The sequence below is a fragment of the Anser anser genome (assembly GCF_964211835.1).
Source record: "Anser anser genome assembly, chromosome: 2".
Taxonomy (NCBI): Eukaryota; Metazoa; Chordata; class Aves; order Anseriformes; family Anatidae; genus Anser; species Anser anser.
Genome location: NC_139721.1, coordinates 81,828,690 through 81,847,500, shown reverse-complemented (window position 1 = coordinate 81,847,500; position 18,811 = coordinate 81,828,690). Strand labels below are relative to the sequence as shown.

The 18,811-nt window shown below is 43.1% G+C and overlaps 2 protein-coding genes across 6 annotated transcripts in view; one reads left to right on the top strand and one right to left on the bottom strand.

Annotated features, from left to right (window-relative positions):
- The window catches only part of LOC310893272 (cadherin-6), a 107,955-nt gene that overhangs the window by 12,285 nt on the left and 76,859 nt on the right, over positions 1-18,811 (top strand). The gene's annotated exons all lie outside the window — the stretch shown is intronic.
- LOC310893273 (uncharacterized protein) overlaps positions 1-18,811 on the bottom strand; it is a 296,192-nt gene that overhangs the window by 266,180 nt on the left and 11,201 nt on the right. Inside the window, exon 1 of one of the 2 annotated variants that reach the window (XR_014578859.1) lies at positions 1-18,811. This exon is cut by the window's left edge and continues 10,581 nt beyond it. The gene's annotated coding sequence lies outside the window, so the exon portion shown is untranslated. The other variant, XM_083821963.1, reaches the window with a different exon arrangement.

Sequence of the window (18,811 nt, the reverse complement as noted above, 5' to 3'; positions counted from 1 at the left end):
GGACTTAACACTCATTTCACCAAGGGTTAGATGTGGTGGTCATAGCCTGTAGAGCTAAGGGAAAAGATTGTCAACTAGGGGCTACGAGCTCAACTGGTTCACAGCAAGGAAGATGTGATTCTTGTCCTCTTGAGTTTCCCTAGTCAGTAAGACACTAAAAGGCTCAAAAGAAATGCTGGTATTTAAGCATCTTCATTGCTTTATTTGAACTCTCAACACCTCCATGGCTTTTCTTTTAATCGATAACTTAGTTTTTGTCTTGGACTTGAGGGCTTTAAGCTTTAAAATACTGGAGTCATAATCTGAAAACTGCTGGTTCTTCAAAGCAAAAACGAGCACTAACACATTCAGAGGAAGATCTCTCATATGCCTGGCTTTTCAGGTTGTGACAAACTAACTTTCAGTTTTAGGGCTGTATTCACATTTCAAGGTGTTAGGAGAAGTCTGAGAAGTGCAATCAGAATGTTTTCCTGTGGCGCTTGCATTCAGCGTGTGCTTGTGGGCCATTACTGTCAGTGGGATTTAAGCAAATGCTCAAAAGATTGTGCTGAATCAGGGACTACGCAGTATCTGTGAGGAGTAAGTCCCTTGGATCCGGGATTAGTGACACTCAAGGTTTCTATCCTACATTTCTGGCTGAAATTTTAACTAGTCACATTCTCAGTCAAAAGAGAACAAATGAATCTTATTCCTTTGACTTCTGGGGAGATGTAATGATTAATGTGAGCTGAAAAACTGGTCCAAGAAAGCAGAAGAAAACGCATAAATAAATTATCAACAGTGGACATGCCCAGGAACTGAGAGCAGTGAGCTCCCTTCACTCTCTCCCATGAAAAATCCTCAACCATGCAGCCCAAGAGCAGAAGCAATGTCATGGGACTTCGGTGGCCAGTGACATAGCAAACAGCATGAGCAAACAGTTCATACTTAATCTGTGAAATGAATTATTTATCCAAAGTATTCTACAACAACATATTATTATTTATTGGTCTTACATTAGTCCCCACAGTTCTTAATTGCATGAAGCACTGTGCTAACCTAATAGAGTCCCAGCTGGCAAATATGTTCGGAGAAATCAGTCTTCGTTGTAGGAGTATTTGACCAAACTGTGGCTAGCTTTGCAGCAAATCATATTACAACAGAGTGGCTAAGCGAGTACTACCCTGTTATAGATGTGTAAATTAAACATCAAAGATGGCTTATTGGTTCCCTTAAATGAATCAGACATGAAAAAAATGCAATATATTGAAAGTAATGCACAAGAACATCTTACATGAAGAAGCCTCAGTGGTCTTCTGGACAAATTCTGCCCTGTTTCACACGTCTTTCTACTGTATTCACAGATGGAACTGTGTCCAGAAAAAAAATGCCCTGTGCTATTTTATTTTGTTAATCGTCATTCCCCAGAATGTATAAAACCCTATTTCTTTCCTATTGTGTGGCTGCACAGTCTGAACTAGACAGTAAAATGTCCAACCATGGTCAGTAGGTATTTTATGGTTATACTGGGTTGCTTTCCACAGTAACACAGTTTTGTGGGAAATGTTGACTTTGCTGTACATCAGTCTGCAGTAGAATGGCACAGTTTGCAGTCACAGACATGGTGTTTGGGTCAAAAGAACTGCTAGATGAAAAAAAAAAATCAGGGAATGTTTCTTTTATACACCTCTCTAAATGTCTACCTTTAGATGCTGATTGCTAATGAAGTTCTACCACACACCAGTGCACTTAAATTTTTCTCGTGTGGATGTCATTTCTAGAAGAACATGTGGTTATCAGCCTGTGGTGGAGTGTCAGCTGGCCTGAATGCAAACCATAAAGTCAAATACCTTCACACAATGAAGGTGTTTGGAGCCTTGAACTGACGTCCATGTTGTGCAAGTGATTTCATCTTGACATGAATGAATGAATGAGGGAAATGCATGAAGTAGGTGACCTCTTAGCATCTCCTCCTACCTTATTTTCTGAATCTCTTCAGAATGAGTACAGAGACAGCCCTGCATCCACACCCCAGCTTTAAATGGGTTACCGATACCCAGCTCTGCACTTTGCAGATTGAGTCTTTCTGCTGCTTCAAACCAGCCCTGAAATGTGTCCCTTCAGGTTAGCTTGCATAAACATAAAACCCCAAATTAGCATTGCAAGCAGTCATTGCCCTCAAAAACCAGTAGTTTGGCTGCGTTCAGTGCATATTTGCCATCTGCTAATGCATTAAAAAAAGACCAAAAAAAAAAAACCAATCTGGGCCAAGTCCTTAATTGGAGTAAATCCACGCGTATCTCAAGTAACTTTAAGGAACTGTCATCACCTTTACTATCTGATGAATTAGCCTTTGTGACCACAAGGCAGTGGATGCTTTGGAGCACTTGGGCTATGTGCTGCTTCTGCCTGACTGAATGGATGCCAAAGGCAGGGGTACATTTTCACGGAGGCAGCCTTCTCATTGCTGTCTGCTGTGCAGAACAAGGTGTATACCTTCAAACTGCAAGCTTTCTGTACTCCCGAGTACTTGGCTCTGTGACACAACTCACATACCTTGCAATATAAATACTCAGCTTTGCTTTCTAAGCTCTAACCCTGACCATGCAAAGCCAGAAGCATGGATGCTGTGCTAAAAATAGGAGGCTGAACCCTAGGTCCTGCAGAAATGATCTCTTTAAAAGCCCTAAGCAAAGAAGGAAAAGGATGTGGAAGTATCTCATACCAGAAGGGACATTTTGATTGTCTGTGGGAGTTTATCTCTATCAGGAAAAACAAAACAAAGCAAAGAAAAAAAAAACAGTTCTTTTGGGCATAGGAGTTTGCATTTTGACCTGTGTTCTGCTCAGGATGAGGAGCGTGTGATGACAGCCTGGCTCATGGTGCACCATTACCATGCAGGCCACTGGCACTTGAAAGCAAAACAGGACTGTCAAGGAAAGAAATGTAGAATGACACTTGTGGACCATATTAAATGGATTTATAAAGAATATATTTCCTTCTAACAGCCTTTAAAATGCTTTCTTTCTTTCTTTCTTTCTTTTTTTTTTTTTTTTTTCAAAAAGAAAGAGAGAGACTCATAGCATTTGTCTTTTTCCCACAATGCTGTGGTTTGGTAGATGCCTCTGGGGGAGGGCTATGTGGGAACAGCACAGAACACTCTCCAAAAGCTTTTAACTAACGCTATTTGAAAAACATAATTCAGTGAGAGTGTTTAAAAGGCCTTGCAAGAGAAATTTTGTATCTTTACTTCACGCCTCACCCTCACATGCCTGTCTCTTTCAATAAAACTATTACTCTGCCACTGGGAGCACCTGGCTTGCTGGCTGGTATCACACATCTTTCAGTATGTTGATATCCACATAGCTGGGATACCTCAGGGGATTGGCAAGCAGACGGGTTTTGAAAGCCCTCTACCTTCAAGGCCCTTGCTCAAAACCCAGCTAGAACAGATGCCAGCAGTCAAAAGCACCATCAGTACCACCTAATGGCTCTTCAGAGGACTGTGTAAGCAAAACAAGTAGTTTCATTCCCTTTCATAGAGGGAAAATAAATAGTGGGGGTTGTATTAACAGCATCATCTCTTGAGACCTCCAGTGGCACTGGCCCATGAGCCAGTGGCAGAAGTGGCACGGAGAGCAGCACTGCTAGCCAGCACCCAGGCACGGTCCCTGCAGAACAGGCGTGAGGCTCCTTGTCGAGCTGCAGAAACTTTCTTTGCTGCTGTTTATCCACTATCTGTTCTGTGGATAAATAAAGGTCTTCAGCCTCCACAGCTGTCAAGTGTCTACACTGCAGAAGGACTGCATCAGTAACAAGATTGAAAAAAAAAAAAAAAAAGAATAAATGCTCATCCCAGAGTAACTGATCTGCCATGGAGTCAGGCAAGGAAAGGATTCCTGAACCTCTGGACCCCTGTACAACACACTGAGTTACTCAGAGAGGCCATAGCTTTTGTTTTCTCATATCTGCAGAGAGCTACAGGCAGGGCAGCCTCTTATCTCAGGGTGGAATTAACTTTTCGCACACTCTAGTCATGCAGTGAAAGATCTGCAGTGATATACCTGATACATTCTGGCCACGTGTTTAAATTTTAAAACCTTGACTTGTAACATCTCCTGTGATGGAGGGGAAACAGAAAAGAGGGGACCACATACATCCACAGTACTGCAACTACCCACTAGAGAATAGTTTCTGAAAAGGAACCGGATAACTTAAGCTTGAAGTATCAGTGTCCTTCTTTTCATAAGTAATCCTTACTCATGCTGAGTTCAATTTTTTTTTTTACAAAGAGTATTGTATCACTAGCTTTTAAGGTCTTTGTACCCTGGAGCAGATCGTTTGCTCAATTACAGTGGAGAAGTTATTTCATGAAGCCAGTGATAACTCACTTAGATAGGAGTTTGCAAACCTGCACACTGGGGTTTGCAGAATCTGTATTTATGCTTTGTAGATGTGCACCTTAACAGAAACATAAGCTTGCAAAAGAGACCATGTGGCATACGTTCATAAATAGAATGGGTTTTATCCTCTTAGGAATAGATGTATATGAATCTAAAATGCATATAGCTGTTCATCTCACACAGACACCTTTTTCTTCCACTGAAGTCTAGGTTAGACATGAAATTCAGCCTGAAGTTTCATTTCGTAAGACAGCCAAATCAGTATTCCTCCAAGGGAAAAACAAAACAGAAACATGAAAACTATAACACCTGAGGACATGATCTAGTTTTCAGTCATTTAGACAGTCTGGTCAAATGACAGGACCTACACTCGCTCTTATTTACATTGAAATGTTGCTCTTCCCTCCCCACTGGAGATTCTGCCAGCATTTTCAATGAACTTCCACGAGTTTGAGAAGCTAAGATTTTACCCATTGATTTTAATGAAACTGTTTTCAGCTGATGTGAATGGTGGCAACAAATCAGACCTTTATATTTTAATTCTTGGTGGTGTTTGTTTCATTTCCAAATCCCCTGTGTGCACCATTTCTTATTGTCCACTCTAAGCATTCATTTTTCTTAAAGCTCTGACTTGGTAAGATAAAGATATTATTATACAGGGATTTTAATTTTCTCTAAAAAAAAAAAAAATCTAGCTCTTGGATATAAAGAAAGCTTTGAAAGCATAAACTCTACTGAGGGGTAAAGATAAAAGAATAATCATCTTAGCTATTTTCAAGTCAATCCAACTCAAGATTTATTTGGAGATGTGGGATTGGCAATACAGTTAATTTAATCGCAATAATTTATTACTTTCTTACTAACTAGTAATTTATTAAATCACCAGCAAACTTACCTCTCAGCTTTCTGGAGCAAGGCAGATTCCAGGGCTCCATCTCCCTGTTCCTATGGTCTCACTGGCTTCATCCGTGTATAATCTGGCCAAAGACATGCCGACTCCTTGGTCGCAAGCAGCTAAATAAACCAGAAATGTATTAAGTAAAGGTGAATGATAATGACTTAGCACTTACAGTGTTCCTTCGTGTCCAAGTGCTTCGCAAGCAGAAACTAATTACAATACGTTCGGTAGTAATGGTTCAGAGAGATACTAAATTGTGTTCTTACTGTAATAAATGGCTGTGCTGGGGTGGGAAATCACTAGATTACAAGACAGGAGGCAGCAGCTTTAGGATAATCCCTGTGTAACCTCATGCACCCAGGTCCCTCACTGGAGACAGCGCACATCTAGACTTCTGCACAAACACCTTGCTGTTTTTTGGGAGAGGTTTGCAGCTTGCCCATATTGTCCTTGTTTCAGCTGTACTGGTGCAAAGGGGCTGCAGGGCTGCCAGAACTTCTGCTGTTGTCTGTTCATGACCAGACACTGAAGAAGGGCTGGAAAAACACTTCTTAACTGCCACGGGTTTAAAGAAAGATGACTAACCCCTAAAGCATTTTCTGTTGAATATTGCAGAACAAGAAAGAAAAAAATCCCCTCTTTTCTGCTCTGCTGTAGCAGTCATCTTGTGTTTTCTCCTTGAAGTATGTGATGCCACAAAAAAATTAATTACTTTAGCAAAAAGAAATAGGATTGTAGGGGAAAAACAGATTTGTAATATTATCCTGATTATAGCTACAGGTAAGAGATAATCTCCTGCTTTCGCTTGTGCAGGAAAAGATACTTTGTCTTAGGAACTTACTCAAAAAAATCCATTTTTTATGAGGTGTCTAGCTATAAAGAAAAGGAAAAAGCATCATCTGTGGACTGTTGCATTTACTTATTTCTAGAAAAACTTTCAGGGGATAATTCACATTTCAACATCTTGTTCCTTATTAACTTCGGCCAATACCCCTTTCCAGGAATCCAGTCCACTGCATGGTGATGGCGAAAGCTCTCTAAGAGGCAAATTAATTGTGTAGGTTGTGCTTGTGCCTTGCTGAACTGAGCTCTCTCTGGACTCGGCGGGGCTGCCACAGAGCTACTCCTCAGGGCTGCCAGGACGCCGAGACTCAATCTCTTTAAAACAGAATCGTTCTGGATGAGAGGGGAGGTATTAACCAACAAAGTTTTAGACATTAAATGAACTTTGGAAACGAGCAGCACATTCTGTTGATTTGGCCAAGCTTCCACACAACTAAAGTTCATGGCATTTCTGAGCTTGCCCAGCACACATCATTGAAGGTAATTTTGGCTGAAGTGATCTTACGCGGCTTTTCCTTGGGAGGAATGGCATACAGACCAGCTTCCCTCTCCTCCTTCAGGCAGAGAAGTTCATAAAAAGATATGTAGCTAATAAATGGCAGTGGTGGAAACCCTAGTTACTGGCAATGTTCAGGGTTATGGAACAACCCCCACCTCAACTTTAGTTTCTCGACATTAAAAATTTATAGTGAAATACCAGCCCTGTAAAATCCATTGATTACTTGTTCTAATGCAAGAGAGAGGGCATTTCTGAACCTCTTCAATGTTTATAATACAGATTTAATGACGGTGGATGCTGCCAGTTTCATGGATGATAACAACCTGGGTTGTGCTCATTCGGCTGGTCCTTGCATAAGTGGCATTTGGTGGCGGTTTCCCCAGGCTAAGCTGCTGAACACCTTTTCCTCCTCTCAGCTTTCTAAAAATTAAGTGTAATTCAACCCTTGTGAAACTTAGCCTGCAGATTACAAGACAGCCATAATTTCAGTTGGTGCTGATTTAAAGAGGGGATTATTCTTTTTTAAGAAATAAAAAATTGTTCCTTTCTTTTCTCCTCAACCTACTCTACATTCAGTAAATCCTATAATGGGAATTCTGAAAGCAATTTTTACAGGTTTTACAACACAATTTTACAACAGACAGACATGCTCAACCCCCCCTCCTTTTTTTTTTTCTTTTTGGCAAAACCTTCCTAAAACTGTATCTCTTTGACCTAAGATTTCATGGTTAGTAAAGCACTAAAAACATGGAAGATATAAGATTATTGGTAGAGTTCTCATAGCCCATGAGGTATTTAACTAGAAGAGATAGTTTATTTTCTAAAACGCTGTCTTAAGAAAACAATAGCAAACAGAAGGTGTTTACATTCAGAAGACTAGGGTAAAGCATTTATCAGAAGAAAAGCAACAAGACAGGGCTGAAAACAAACAAAGCAAAAAAAAAACAAATCCCCAGCTATCCAAATAGGCTTTGGAAAATGGGAATGATTAAAAAAAATCTCTGATCAAAAAAACATCTGCATGCTAATCCTGGTGTTTTCAAGTGGAACAACAGAGTAAGAAAAAAAACACACATATATTTAAGAAGAAATATGAGAAGCAAACAAAAAATAATTATGAATGGAAAAAAACCACATGAACAAGTTAGAAAAATATACAGAAAGAAACAGATTGAATCTGCGCGTTCTTTCACAATGGAGCTTTTGCTGGTGTAACTGCATATTCAGCAGTGTGAATATTATAATTAAAGAATGTCAGCTCAAGCAAAATGTTTTAAAATCTTCCTGTTAATAAACAGATAAACTGCTTAAAAATACTGATTATTTTAGGAAAAAGTGAAGTGCTGGATTTTTGTGCCTCGATTCCTTTCATCTGATACAACCCATTTAGATAGCAGATGTCTCTCCCAGGCAGTGCTTGATAGCGGTGCTGTTGATTTCGATACCAAGGTGATGAGAATATCTTCACGGGGCGGTTTGGCACCGTGGCGCAGATCCCAGCACTTGCTGGTACCTGTGCCAGGGTCCAGCGCGGTGCTGGGCAGGGGTCCCACCAAAGCAGCCGAGCAGCACCAGCCCCGTGCCACCTCCAGGCTGATGAACGGTGCCTGTCAGCAGGATGAATTAGGCATGGTGCGGCGCGGTGCTGGGGCAGCAGCTGGGAGGGCTGGGGGCTCTGCACGTTGCAGCCCGCTGCACAGCCGCGTGCTGCGGACAGAGCTTGACCCCCAGCGAGGGCAAGCAGCAAGCACTAAGCGCTGCTTTATGCCAAGCTTGGACCCCAGCAGGAGCTCAGGAGACAGTTCTCGAGCGCTGTCAAACGTGAGTGCTAGTTCAAGGCAAAGCTCCTTCTTCTCTGGTGTTTGGAAAAAAAAATTCTCGTTGAATTGCAACTAAACTTGCTGCTGCTTCTTATAATAGCAAGACGAAGTCATCAGTGTATTTAATAACAGTTGCAGTGGACTCCAGTTAGACCAGATGAGCCCAATCCTGCAAATACTTATGCCTGGGTGTATTTTTAGGGACACGAGTAGTCTCAAGCACTTACATGTGTAGCCACTCTGAGAATTTTGCTTATCATTCAGAAAGGCTTAAGGAAGATCCTATCATTGCATGTAATGATCTTAAGAAAGATTGTTATAACATACCTTGAAAACAACTCCTTTTTAGGTCTCTTTAAGATACTGTTCCAGCACAAATAACTCAAAGTTGGCTGAACCGTGAAAAATGGCAGCTGAAAAATAACCGCTGGTGTATATATTCGTCCTGGGCTCCCAGGAAAACATTTGTCATTTGGAAAGCCACTCTGAGCTTGTTTTTTCAGCGCCCGAAAGCATCAGAACATCTTAAGATTTTTGTCAGGCTCTGCCAGTGAGACTGTGGTGCACTTTTCCTCCCCATTACAGCCACGCTCTGCTTGGTGAGCAAGACAGTTTACCTGAGGTGTCATTACAAAGTGGGAGAAAATTGTGATCATAAATCATCAGTGTGAAAAATAAATGAAGCCTTTGGGATTGCGGGATTTTGTCCAAAGTTTTTGCCTTGCTATGAGCTATCCTGTAATCTAGTGCTAGATTTCTGTCTTTCTCAGTTGCTAAAGTGCTGCTCCACACTGCCAGGCTTCCAGAGGGTCACCATGGCAGTCAGACTGTCAACCCAACCCCGAAGAGCAAACAACAGCACAAGCAACAGTCTGGTTGTGAGTCTGTAAACATGACCTCATCCATTTCAGAGAAATTTTAACTTTCTTCCCCATTCGAGGCGCAAACTTCCAGCTCCAACTCCAACTGTTCAGATGCCAAAAACGTCAGACATTGTAAAATGTAATTTTGAAAAATGTGGAGTAATAAAACACATAGCTGCAGCCTTTGTGAGATAGATGATTAGCTAATTTTGAGTCATTCAGAGACAAATCTAGATACGTTTCTCTCACTGTACACATTCAGCTGTGCTCTCTATCGCAGTCTCACAGAAAACGACCGAACTCTGGGACGCGGCAGATGAGCAGAAAGGAATTTGTTCCTCTGGGTTGCGCGGCACAGGACGTGAGGCAACATGAGGCACATCTAGACAAACAAAAGGCTTTGTGATTAACTAACGGCATTTCAGAAGAGCGGCGTTTAATAATGTCAATTCTCAATGTGATTTCATCCAGTTGCTGCCTCTCCATGCTATAGCAGTTTTATGTTTTGTTGTCACAGAGTCATTCACCTCTGCGTTCGGGGTCAATCTCTCTTCGTTGCACAGCCTGGCCATAACCGTGCAGTCGCTATTTCTTGCCGCACATTATTTTGTTTTAGGCCACTTAATTGGAAATAGTTAATTGGCCTTGGTGTCTTATGGCAGGGAAAATAACGCTCTTAAACTGTATTAAGCTCCCATAAATATTTCACTTCATGCTAATTTCCGTGCTTCCAGCTGAGCTGTTAAATGCGCTCAAAAGAAATAAAATTTTAAAAAAAGGGAAAAGTTTTTTTCTTTTTTTTTAACTGTCACACTAAACACATGCCTAGAAAGCGGTGAGGTGCATGTAGCTTGCTGTAGCTGCCGCTTTGCGAAGCGCCTGCCAGCCACCGAGATCCCATTCCCCCTCCCGGCCGCCGGGAGCCCGCCTGAGGGGCCGTGGCCATGCAGCGCCGTGACCGTGCCAGGCCAGGCCGTGCCGTGCCGTGCCTCAGCCGGGCCTGCAGCGACCTCAAGCGGGGGCTGCCGGCAGCCGGGGCCGCCTCCGGGAGCCGCGGCCCAGCCCTGGGCTGGCGACCCCCGGCCGGGCACGGCCGTGGGCCCCCGGGCTCCCCGCCGGCTGCGGGGCTCCGTGCAGGCCGCAGGCGGGGGGCGGCCTCCCTGGCAAGCCCGGCCGTGCAGCCAGCACAAAGGCCGGCGGCAGCAACTTTCTCCAAGTTTTTCCTCATCCTTCTTTCCGTGTGGTTAACAAGGCAGTATGCTTTTATCTGCTGCTTCCCGCAGCTCCCAGCTCATAGCCCGCTGATGGCGTGTCAAACGCCCAGATTCAGCATCACACGTGAAAGCACAGAGCTTAGTGACTCTCCCTCAACATCCCGTCCTTCCTTTATTTTTTACTATCCCCCAATAAAAGTCGTGAAGGAGCATGTTATCATACTCAGTACATTACACCTATGCTCAGAGTCACAGTGCAGTAATTCAGGCACCATTTTGCCCATCTTCTTATCTCTAAGGTGCTTTCTAATGGCTTGGTGAAGCACCCACACGGTTGAGTTGCGTTACTGGGGACTGCAAATGAGTTAAGGTGATGGCTTAATGAATGAAAACTCAGCTACCAAAAAGCTCAGCCTCCAGAAAGCTAGGTCACAGATATCAATCTTTAGCCTTAAATAAATCTGCTATTGTTAGTCCCTTTCCACAGTCTGACCCTATTTGCATTAGTGCAGATTGTCACTGTTACTCCAGTATAAATCTGTCCTCAGCTTAAATTCAGCCCTGGAAGGCTTATCCCAAAATAGGTGAATTCACAGATTGAGCGAAGCTTTCCTAGCATTTATTCATTTATTTATTTAAATCACACCCTCTGCAGAGAATATAAGTCAGGGCTTGGTCTAAAATGTCCTTTATTGTCCTGGTGCATCCCTGCTGTGTTTAGCAGCTGGCACAACTTAAAATAGCCTTCAGGCTACTCTAAATATTGCCGAATTTCCTGGGAGCATAGCACTAGAAGGAATCTTTTGGGGCACTGAGTCCAGTTTTGCCATAATCACAAGTCTCCCCATAATAGACATCTAGTTTGCAGGAGTGCACAGCGCACTTCACCCTTTGCTACATCCTGTAGCCCACCTGAGACCTGAAGAACATGCAGAAGCAGCTTAAAAATGGCAAAACATCGCAGTAATGGAAAGGAAGAGATCAAGGGTATGATCTGGCAGAAACTGAGTGAGGACTAGTGGTGTATAAGAAGGACTTAAAGCCACCTTTAACCTTACCTTTACTCCCCAAGCTGCTCTAAAGCCACTGCTTGGAATGAATCACGCTCTCCTGTGCTCCCTTTGTGCAATGCCGACTTTGTAATCATTTCTAGAAGCACAAAGCATTGGCAGACAGATTCGTGGCACTCATTTTAAAGCCCGAATGCTTTGCAACTGCGTAGGAGTTTGTACCATATGGTTTCTGCTGGATCATGTAATGTCATACTGAGGAGTTGCGAGATGCGTGATAAAATAGTTTCACTTGATAGTGGCCAAAAGCAAGATATTGCTCATTGTGGTAATGTACTGCCCCAAGTCTTATGTCTTATGTCCCATTAATATATCCCCCTGTAAAATACAGGCTTTTACAACAAGTGAACACTGCTATACTATCTTTGTAATACACGAAAACAACAACTAAGGAATATATTGTCTCAGATTGGACCTTTTTTTTTTCTTACTTTCTAATTACATTTCCACACTAAACCAAAACATAACAAAACAAACAAATGAGTAAAACCAGCAGAGTTAATATCTTGATTGCTTTTTAGGGCCCACTAAAAAGGATTGTGATCCTGTCAGTCATTCTGGTTTCTTTCGATGAATAATTAAAACTCTGAACGTGAGATAGACTCGGAAATGATTTCCAGGAGCGTGAATTTTATTTGCCACTCCTCACCCCCCTGTTTTTTCCACTGTTTATTGGTTTGACAATTACAAGTTACTGCCCACCCAATAAATTGCTATGCGATACTGGACACTGTGGCAGGGCACCATGTTTCTCAAGAAAGGACTAATCTAAAAGCAATAATAATTGTTTTTCTTCAGAAGTCTAGCTGTTTTCAGTAGTCTGGAAAAGTCTATCTATGTCCTAATTTCCCAGTACAGTTCGGTGCTGCAGTTGAGCCAAAAGAGGCATATCATGTTTAAGAGCACTAATAAGAATATGTCCAAGAAAACAGTCTTATCAGGGCACACACAGTTGTTAGAACAAGTGATAGCAAGGGAAGGATCTTGAAATCTTCTCATGTATGAAACACAGCAGGCAGAAGGTCTTACGGAAAGACTCAAAATATCTGCTAACAGTATCTATGACATGCAAAAATCCTGCCCCCGCTTCCATTTCCTCCTCTCCCTCACTCACATGCAATATGTTGCAAGGGTGCAAGTGTGAAAAAGCACGCATACAGAGTTACATGTAGGCAGCGCGGAGACTCCTGTCATTTTTCCTGCTGTGTATATTTATTTTTGATGGCCAAACACCATTATTTGCTGTTATCATGGAATGAACTGGGCAGAAGGATTTGCACCTGGCACGTTACTGATTGCCCCAAAATCTTGCAAAGGTATCAGAAATTAGGATATCGCTTCAGATAGATAACCGGGACCTAATTTTAATTGTAATTTGAATTTAGTTTACCACCTTGCTTACATTACACTGAAAGCTCTTCTTATACACACTCTAATATAGCCATATTCTGGCAATCACCATTCATTCAAACAAAACCTTGTAAAAATCTACTTTACATAAGGATATGAATCATTTCTGACTTGTTGACTTCTGTAATAAAGCAACAGATCTTGCACCGCATTGTTTGTTGTGAGGGGAGGGAGTAGGCTGGTGGGATTTTGTTTGGAGTATTCTGACAAGCGTACAATGTTTCACGTGTTCTATGGGCTTGACTTGTCTTGCATATTTGTGCAACACTGTGGGATCAGCAGAAACAAACATCTTTTGTCAGGTGTCTCTGATTTATCAGCCCTCATTCACGTTTGTTGTAATTCTTGCTACCTTCTGCCCCACGTTATGGCTGCTTTGCAGTATGCCCCACAACACAAGCTTTGTGGTCCACTCCCAGAAGGAATAAATACCGAGGAGAGGAAATGTTTTTTCATGCAACATGAAACTGTTGTACTTCAGGAGCCACTGCAATACATAATCCTGCTAAACCCGATTTCAGTAACATCCAAAAGGGAACTGGAGATGTGTGTGGCCAGAAACACTTGTCTGTGAATGAGAATGGTCCAAGGTCCCCACAGCTGCTTTTGGAAAAGCCATAAATACCTCAGATCTTCCGAGTTCAGAGCAGTCTCTTAACTACACCAAACCAGGATCACCACACGGAAAGCAGATCACCCCCACACCAGCCTGTTGCTGGGATCTGTGACCACTCCTTTACTGCACCCAGTGCTGGCCACCTTCAAAGGAGTGACAACAGTCCAGATCTGCCACGTGTTTGTTCTCATAAAACAAAATGGCTTTCATCCTATGTTCCATATATTCTTCTGGCGTTTGCATCAGGAGTTCAAATTCTGACTCAGGCTGAGCTCTGCTGTAATAAAATACCTGTGGCCTGGCAGTGTTATGATGCCCAATCTTTTAATGCACCAGCTAGAAGAGACAGAAGAACACAGATGTAGCAAATGCCACTGCATAGTATGCTCTCTCCAGTTACCTGGAGGCGTTGTGCTGTACAAAAGCATAATGTCATCAAGCACTTGGGTGATTCAGCTCCTCCCCATCCTCAGTACTACCTTGTAAGAGGTATAATTGAGCTCTTTTTTCTGTTCTTTTCAGATTTTTGTTTTCTATGTGTTTTTGTAAAGTCAAACAAATAGGAAAATTAATGACAGCACATGAGTGCACCACAGAATAATGCTACTTAAGGACTGCTGTGCCCTTGGCTCCAATTAACCTTAGTGTTCGTTATAGGTTGCAGCCAGCTGCATCAATCACAGTTACTTCGGTTGGGGGGAAAAATATAAAAAATCCATCATTATTGCAGCCACACACAGATAGATACATTATTTTCCTAAAGTATCATAATCCTCCACTTACCAAAGAGGGTCTGTGATAGCTGGGAGGAGATGAAACTCGATTTTCCTTCACATCTGCTTGATCCTTTCGTATAATCAGCACCGCATGCACCAGGCAAGGTCACAAACTATGGCAATGTTCATCACAACATGCAATCTCCCCATTCTAGTGCCATTAACTGCTCAGCAACCTCTCCTTCTCCATCCCACTGTTTTTAATCTCCTAGAGCACTTCAGAGCAGGAATGGGAGAGCTCGCCTTGCAGACCCGTTTCCAAGATCACTGTCACAAACCACACTTTGAGAAAGAGTCAGCAGTGAACCACTATCCCATTTGTTTCAGTGCAATAAGATAAAGAACATCACAGTGAGATTTAATTTCAGGTTTGCTGGCCAGCACCTGCATCTAGGAAGTAATTCTGACACCACCACTGTTATAGGACTGCAGTATCTCCTCTGAGTAACATCCTGAAAGTTTGTAGAGACCCGTAGCTGATCTAGAGACAGTGGGACCAAAAACATGGTTCATTTTCTTCCTTTTATTTTTTAAAAGGGTAGAAAGTCAGTAGTACCCTCTGTTATGAAGGCAATTATTTGCAGAAAGATGCAGTCAACTTTACACTGATTTTCTGAAGGCCTATTTGCTTAACCTGCATAGTTTGGGCTGAAGTTTTGTTCAAAGCCCATAGCTGCTTGAACCAGAAATTAAAGCAGAACATGCATCGCCTGAGGCGAGGGTAGGAGGTTCTGGTGAACCCCACCTCGCACTATTTCACATGGCCCTAGTGTTGCTGCAGATGCTTCCTTTATAAAAGCAGACCTTTCCCAAGACACCTCCCTGCAGACCAGCTGGGTCAGGCACACATCTCTTGGCTTTGTTGACTACTAAAGGGCCTCTTTCCCTGACACTGGCCGGGCTCTTCTTCCCCACCCCACTCACAACTCTTCTTCCACGTGGGTCCCTCCCCACCCCACTCACAAGGCAGCACCTTGGCACTGTGTTGCTTCAGCATCCCTGGGGAAAGGTTTGCCTCACGCGACGGTTAGGGCACCCAAATGTTAGCTTCTTACTTTGAGGCTGCCCTCAGCTCTAACGAGGCGAGGTAAAAGCAAGAAGTCTTACGACATAGACGAGGCAGGCCACAGGTGCACCAAAGCGAAAAGGTAACCGAGTCCCTGTCTTCCAAGCAGCAACATCAGCTCTAAATAGCTCACTCTGTATGCATCCAGCTGACGAGCTGACAGATACTTCACAGCCCTCTGGCTGAGGATTTGGTTCTTATGCAAACCTATGACTTCAGATTGCATTCATGCAAGAGGATCCGGGATTTTTATAGAACCAGATGCATCTTTTGGCAGGAGGTGTATATGCGTGTGTGTGTGCAGAGTGGGGGGCATATTCAAATTCAAATTCTCCTATCCCTTCTCTCTCCCTGCAAGGGAAATTGTTAACTCAGGAAGACATTTATGTTACCAGACAATTGTTTGCTTTTCCCAGTCTCACAAAGGCTTGGTACTTTGGGAAAGGCAAGGTGCAGGGGTTTCCAGCGTCGATGATAGAGAGTCGCCTCACGCCTGATCTGCCAGCACGCTGTAAGAGAAAATGTTCTTCTCCGTTTGGCAAAGGGGAAGTCTCAGTGCGAAACTTCCTACACAGAGCCTTCCATCACACTTACAGATGTGTTGCTGGAGGAAAACCGAGGCTGCCCCAAACTTGCTAAACAATCAGAGAAGTTTGTTCACCTTCTTCCCTAACCAAAATGCCTGTTTGGAAGGAGTAAGTTAAATAAACTTGCTGGAAACATAAAACCATTTATTTCAATGAGAGATAAGATGCAAAAATCCATTCCTCACCTGTCTGTAATCCCTACTGTTTTATGTGTATTGAAAAAGTACTTCCATCAGCATGATGCCAGCCCGTCATTTCTTAGATAATGATCAAAATTTTCTCTGTAATGCTCTGCTGCTTAGGCCTCAATTCAGCAAAGCATTCAAGTACATCTTTATCTTTAGGTCTGGTAGCAGTCTTCAGTGAAAGTATACAGCTCGGAAGTAAAGTGCTCTGCTAAATTGGGTCCTTCACAGGACTAAAGTGAAAGCTCACACGAGAGCAAAGCAGCATTGCTTTTCTTCCAGTTACACTTGTTTTATTCACTTGCTCTTGCTGTGTACAGCTGTGGATTGCTGGCAGTGTGTTTGGATGGAATTTGAGGGATTCACAGCTTCAAAGATGAGATGTGCCAGCCTTTAAAACAAGCTTGTATAAACACAGGAAACAAAAGCATCCATGTAAACAAAGGGAGGCAATGCATATATTCACACCTGAGCAAACACACACACTTCTGCATGCAGCCCCTACCAGCAGTGCTCCAGCAGGTTAGATAACACTCCCTGTTTCAGCAGACGTAGCTCTCATTTCTGGTGTTGCTTTTCTCTTTGCTTCGTGATCAGAGAAGCACCGGGGCCAAGCCTGCTGCTTTTGCAGCACACTGTAAAATGTATGAAGAGGTTTCAAAACAACTGACAGTGTCTCGTCTACAGTGAACTAGCATTAGGTATATGCTCTGGGGATGTAGCAGTCTACATATCATTGGATCTCTACCTTATACTTTTCCTTGTCTTGCTGAGATTTTATGGGGAGGCAGATGTTGCTTTGTTTTTGAAAAGACAGTAAGGTTTTAGAGCATATCCTCTAATTCAAAAGGCTTGTGTAATCATAGAGATCAAGGGATTGGGAAAAGAAGAAACCCTTACATTGCAAATACTGAGCATTTCTGAACTCCCTGCCACAACAGAACCACCAGATATCCCAGTACTTCAGGGGGAGCAGGCTGCTTCCCCATAGCCTTTACTGCCTTGTCTCCTGTCCTGCCCTGCCCCTACCTATGCCAAGAAGCCGCACCATCTCCATGGGTGGCCTGAAGCGAGCCAGATTTTATCCCCGCTTCATTATGGATGGGCACATGCATGGCCCCACAGAGGTGTTCACCTTTTGAGGGCTGTCCTGGACCCCTCTCAGTACCAGGTAAATAATGACCCTGGACACACATGCGGACCTCTCGTGTGTGAGCACACTCAGCCGGATGGTACACTAGGATGGCACACCTCTGGATTATTCAGGCTCGCTGTCAAACCCTCAGAGATGTACAGGGTTGCTTCTCCTACAGCCCCAAATCCCATTTGCTTCAATTCTATGAGAGGTAGAAATGTTCAGCACTGATCACAGTTGGCTCAGGCTTGACACAATCTTCTGAGATTTACAAAGATACAATGTTAGTTCAAGAGACTTGCAAAAGCCCCTGAGGGAGCTCATCCATGGGAGCGAGATGCCTTCTCGGGATGCACAGAAGTCAGCCTGGTGCCTAATTCCCATTAAGTTAACTCACGCAAGTATTTTTGTAAGTCCCTCTTGGCACTAATCCCTCTTGGCTTCCCTTCCCTCTTCTCCTTCCCCCTTCAATCTTTTAAATAAAGACAGCACTTAGCATAAAGAAGTGTTGTGAGGCTCCACTCAGTGCCTTTAAAGTGCTTTTCAACTCCTCTGGCAGAAGTGTCTAAGTGTGGAGTATGCAGTGAAACTGGAAAAAGTGGGGATTTTAATGGAGATGATGTGCAGGCTCCTTTCTATCAAACACATTCATCTCAAATTTCTCTGGTGTCAACGTCACACGGCTAAAAGAGGGTGCCGAATCCCCAGGGCTCTCCGTGCCTTTCGGCACCGTGATTAAATCCCCCAAGCCGATTCCCATTTCATCCATTTCTGCATGACTGAAGCAAGAGATGTGGTTTGAGGGATAAGAGAACAGGAGATATTTTAGCTAAAGCAACGTAGCTAAGTCTTAGTTATATTTTGTTATCTTCAAAGAGAAGACAGATAATATATAAATCAGCTGCATTACAAGCAAAAAAAAATGCACGGAAAGCGAGTAGGGGAGGGTGGCAGCGTGCAAGTGACAAACCAGTAATTTGGTAATAGGGAGATGAAATACAACAACTGATTTGTTTATCTGACCATTCTATTAACCTCTAATGCAACATTTCATCTTTTATAATTGAGCTTTCCATTTTGCTGTTAGACCATAATAGCTAAATTGGCATCTTGCGGACCAGGCCAGAAAACAGAAGCGAGCACAGGGGCACGGACACACTTCAGTCCCTTCATCTATTCTGCACAGAAGCTGCACCGGCCCCATTGCATGATGCAGCTGAGGTCTTGCTCCTCCATGCTCTTCTGGCTGCATGCTGTGGGTGAAGGAGAGATCATTCCTCCACCTCTTGGCCACCATCCCAGAGCTCTTGGGATAGACTCCTCCTGAGAGCCCTCCTCACCTCCTTCAGGTCAAAATTGTAGGGGTTTGCTTGAGATCTGCAAGCTGCACTGAGTTTATTTCAGCTGAAATGTATTATGGAGTAGTACAGCTAACAGGCTCCTCTCC